This window comes from Merops nubicus, unplaced genomic scaffold (genome assembly GCF_000691845.1).
Source record: "Merops nubicus isolate BGI_N331 unplaced genomic scaffold, ASM69184v1 scaffold46548, whole genome shotgun sequence".
In the NCBI taxonomy this organism is placed as follows: Eukaryota; Metazoa; Chordata; class Aves; order Coraciiformes; family Meropidae; genus Merops; species Merops nubicus.
In genome coordinates, this window is record NW_008625954.1 from 1,887 (window position 1) to 7,082 (window position 5,196).

Consider the following 5,196-nt stretch of genomic DNA (forward strand, 5'->3'; position numbering starts at 1 on the left):
AGCCCCTGTTGGGGGGCTGGTGGGTCCTGCTGGGGGCTGGGGTGACTTTGCTCCCTGTCTGGGATGTGATGTTGGGACCCTGGTTGTACAGGAGGTGGAATTCCATGTGTGCTCCCACCAGATGGGTCTGGACAGTTGAGGGAATTTTCAGGATTATCTTTGGGCTGTTTCAGAGCTCTTTGGAGAGGTTGTTTCATGCTGGGCCTCTGGACTGTGGTTTTACAAGGAGGGATGAAGCTCAAGCCCTGCCTGGGGATCCCTGCAGCAGGGAGGGGAGGAAACTGCAATTGGCACAACCCAGGAGACAACGTGGGGGGAGATTCTGTCAAAAACACTTCCATTAGGGGTGGACTTTTTCCTGGATGAATCAACCAACCATCCATTTTATGCAAATCCACCATTTCTGTCGAGGGAAGAAATTCCCCTTGGGTCCATTAGCCCCGTCTGGCAACAGTTGGGCCCTGCCTGGTGTTTAACCAGCCTTGTGAGCAGCTGGTGTGGAGCCAGGCAGGGCTGGGCAGGGGTGTTAGAGCACCCAGAGCAGGAGCTGGCATCTGTGGCACCATGAAAAATGGTTCTGGCCATTTCTGTTGAAACACTGAGCTGGTTCTTGGCTGCCCTGCTGCTCTCCAGCCCAGGGGATCAGGGTGGGGCTGGGGTAAGCAGAGCCAGACGTGGGGGGTGTTAGTCCCACAGCTATGTTTGGAGCTAGAAACCACAAAGGGGAGGACTGGTGGAGGTAGGAGAGGGAAGCAGAGCTGCAGAGGCTCACCCCTGAGTTTCCTGCAGAGCACTGTAGAATTCAGCAAAGGTGGAGATGGTTCTGGGAGAAGCTGTGGTGCCACTGCTGTTGGCATGGCACTGGCAGAGGAGCCCCAGCCCCTCGGTGGGGGTTATTATGAGTGTGCTCCACCCCCTGGCTGGAGCTCCCCGTGCCTGGGAGCTGAAGGAAAGGTGGTGTGGGCGGTGGGAGGGATCATCCATCCCCCACCCAGCAGCCTGTGATGCTCTGGGAGCCATGGGAACGGTTGTAAGGGGCTGGTTGTAGGAGTTGCTGGGATCCCGGGGAGTTCAGAGTTGTTGGCTCCTGATTCTGTTCATTAAATGCACGCTGGGGTTGGGGATGGTGCTTCTGCAGGAGGCAGTTTGGCTGGAAACCACCCCTGGGGCTCTGGATGTTGGCAGGGCTGGGGGGGTAGGCCTGAAGAAGTGCTGTCTTTGTGGCAGTGGGGAGGTCTCTCCTCTCCTGAGGCAGCCCCCTGTGCTCCAGGGCTCCCAACACCCATCTCCTCAGGCCTGCCAGCCTGGCACAGAACACAGCTCGTTAGTATTCCAGAGGAACAGCAGAATTGGGATTTGCAGCACGCTTCTCCCCGCGCTGCAGCGTGGCTTTTGGTGTTGCCATCTTCATCCCAGCCAGAGCAGCATCTGCCACGGAGCCAGGCCTGTGAATTGGTGCTGGCACGGGGTCGGTGGTGCCTGTGCTCAGCCCCTCCAGCCCTCCCTGGCTCTGCCTGACCTCTGGAGAGCTCAGCATATGGTGCTGGTGGCAGCCTGTGCTCACAAGCCAGGCTGCTGGCTCTCAACCTTCTCATCCCAGGGCCTCCTGTTAAAAGAGAGATTCCAAGAGGACTTTTTCTCCCCGGGGTGTGGAGAGGGAGGATTTTCCTGCGTGGAAAACGGGGTTCAGCTCCCTGCTGTGGCTGTGGGGAGGTTCTTTAACTCTTCCATTCCCCAGCTCTTCAGTGGGCTGGGGGAGGTGACAGCCCTGTGTGCATGTGAGGGGCCAGGGAGGGTGGGTGCATCCCGGGGGTCCTGGGGCCACATTGAGGGGGGACAGGCTGCCCTGTGCTCCCAGGGCAGCAGGGTGGCACTGACCAGACCCTGTGCCCACGAGGCAGCACGTGGGGACCCTTTCCAGGGCTTCATTTGGGCAGCAGTGGGTTCCCTGCCACTCAGGGATGCTTTTTTTGTCCTCTTAAAACATCCTGCTGGCCCCAGAGCACTGATAGACATTATTGACTACAAGATTCCTGCTTCCATAGCATTGCATGGGGGTTTGTTAGCTTGGATGCTGATTAATCATGCTCTAATTCATGGAAAACAGTATTCTGGGTTTTTTTTTCTTGAGCCATTGCCCAGTTGCTCTGTGCTGAGCAGCAGCAAAGTTTTGCTGCAGGTGTGGGTTGGTCTCTGTGCTCATCCCAGTGGTTTTGTTACGTGTCTTTCCCCTCCTTGCCTGGAGTATTGTCAAGTTTAACTGATCCTTGGAAAATACCTGGAGCTGGCTGGTTGAAAGGCTTTGAAAGGAACAAAGTATTTTTATTTTCCTGAGCAAATTCCTGTTGTAGAGAGTCCTAGAGAGTAGACTCACACACTCCATCATCTGGATCTTGTTAGTAAACAAATTGCATTTTCCCATCAATTTACTAATGGTAATTGCCACTTTGAGGCTACAGTCAGGTTTTGAAACAAAATTATGCCTGGCCCATTCCTTCTAACAGCTGTCCCTGAATGACACGGAATATTGATGGGTCTTTTATTGAAAAAAGGAATTGGCTTTGGTGAAGGAGAAGACAAATTATCCACCACAGATAAACCCAGAACCTGGTGTCGCTGGAGGATTCCAGTGGCCAGGAAAGACAAGCTGGGCAGGCAGAGGGATTTTTCCAGCCCAGGGGTGGCTGTGGGCTCCTCAGCAGCGTGGGCAAAAATGGATTCTGCTGACTGTGAGGATGAAGGGCCCGGGCAGTGCTGGGGGGAAGGGGGAGCTGCTGCCTGGGGAGCTGCAGAGGCAGTGGAGCTGAGCTTACCCTTCACTCTGGCTGCTGGAAGAGGAGGGTGGCAGTCACAGCTTGGGAAAGCTGAGGGTCTTCTCTGTGAGCTGCTGCTGTGGGCCCAGCCCTGGTCCCTCCAGGGCTCTGGCTGGGATCACACTGGTCAGGCACACAGGAAAGGTGGTTCACCTGGCCTGGGAGATCACTCCTTTGTTCTCAGAGCAGGGTGGAACCAGCAGAGAGGAACTGGCAGCATCTCTTTCTTCATGCCCCTGCTGTTCCCTTGGGAAGATGTCAGTTGGTTCATCTTAAATCCTCTGAGAGGCCCCTGAGCCTGGTGGGTGTCTGGGCCTTGTGTGGGGCTGGTGGGCACGTGCCACTCACACCCCCTCTGACCTGGGCAGGGGCAGGACTGGTGTCTTCTGTCTCTCTGCAAAATGCAGGTGGCAAGGACAAAACCCACTCCTTGGCAGAGCTTCCAGCCTGGAGTGGTCCCTCTGGGGTTGTCTGTGATTTCTGCCTAGTAGGGAGTAGAAAACTCCTGTAAGAAGACTGTGCAAAACCAGGGGCTTATTTCCAAGAGGATTCAAAGGCAGATTCCATTTAAAAAGCTGGATGCCTTAGAGAAAACCAGCCTCCTGCTGGCTCTGGAGACAGATCCCTGCTCTGAAGAGCTCGTGCTCTGAATTAACTCTTCTTAACTTTTTCCCACGTTGGGGCCCCTCTGCAGCCTCCTGTAGCAGAGGTGTGGAAGGAGCCCAAGGCACAGGGAGCTGTGCAGCACAGACCTGCTCACTGCAGGCACAGCTCAGAACAGCCCCAGAGGTCTCCAAAGATCCAGGTAGGGGCTGGGGGACATCTCTTTGTGGGAGACAGGCTGGTCTGACCCATGGGAACAGGATTCCAGGGAGCTGGGAGCTGCCAGGCACCTCTGTGCTCTGCACCTTGCTGTGACCTTCCCTCCTGTAGCATAAATACCCAGAGACACACACTGGGCTATATATAATCTGCTGCACGCCTCTCCCCGGGGAGAAGGAGAGAGAGCAAACATGTGCCAGGCCTTAGTCACGTTGTGCTGTGGGCTGCTCAGATTCCAGCACCACGAGCAGAGGAGGGGATCTCTGGAGGGGGATCTCTCTCTCTCTGGAGGGGGATCTCTCTCTCTCTGGAGGGGGATCTCTCTCTCTCTGGAGGGGGATCTCTCTCTGTGGCGGAGGTCCTGTGTCTCTCTGGAGGGGATCTCTCTCTGGAGGGGGATCTCTCTCTCTGGAGGGTGATCTCTCTCTCTCTGGAGGGGATCTCTCTCTGGAGGGGGATCTCTCTCTCTGGAGGGTGATCTCTCTCTCTCTGGAGGGGATCTCTCTCTGGAGGGGGATCTCTCTCTCTGGAGGGTGATCTCTCTCTCTCTGGAGGGGATCTCTCTCTGGAGGGGGATCTCTCTCTCTGGAGGGTGATCTCTCTCTCTCTGGAGGGGATCTCTCTCTGGAGGGGGATCTCTCTCTCTGGAGGGTGATCTCTCTCTCTCTGGAGGGGATCTCTCTCTGGAGGGGGATCTCTCTCTCTGGAGGGTGATCTCTCTCTCTCTGGAGGGGATCTCTCTCTGGAGGGGGATCTCTCTCTCTGGAGGGTGATCTCTCTCTCTCTGGAGGGGATCTCTCTCTGGAGGGGGATCTCTCTCTGGGGATCTCTCTCTGGAGGGGGGTCTCTCTCTGGAGGGGATCTCTGGAGGGGATCTCTGGAGGGGTGCTGGCTGCTGCCTTCCTTTGGGGGAGGTCTCACCCTGCTGAGGGACCTGCCCTGAGAACCCCAGGGAAGGGGCACTGCCTGCTGAGCACTGAGAGTTTGGGATGTCCCTTCTCCAAGGCAGTGTGGGGCTTTTTGTTCCTCTTCCCTTGGGGAGATGTGAAGCACAGGGGTGACAGAGCACACAGTGCGTGTCCCTCCTGCTTCACATAAATGAACAAATCCCACAGAACACTGCCAAAAACCCCTCACAGAACCCATGTTTGCTTTCAGACTGGTGGCACGATCAAAGGCCTGGGAGCAGCCTGACCCAAGAGCTGCCTGGTCAGTGCTGGGGGTAGAAATGACCAGTTCAGCTCTCTGAGAGTGACTCTGGTCCCCAGCACAAATCTCTTCCTTCTCCCCATCTCCTCCAGAGTCAGAATCCCACAGCATCCAGAGAGCTCTGCTGTGTGCAGCTGGAAAAGGGGAACAGCTTCCACAGGGAGGGGGTTGGTTTGGGCTGTTATATCTCAGGGAGAGCGTGGGGGCATCTTCTAAACCATTGGTGATATCCTGGCACAGCATTTCTGCCAGTCAGGAGGTGGCAACAGGTCCAGCCCTGGCTTTGAGGTTCCTGCCTTGGCAGAAATAATCTCCAGGTGGCTGTTCCCTCCCAGTGGCTGTTTCCTTCCCC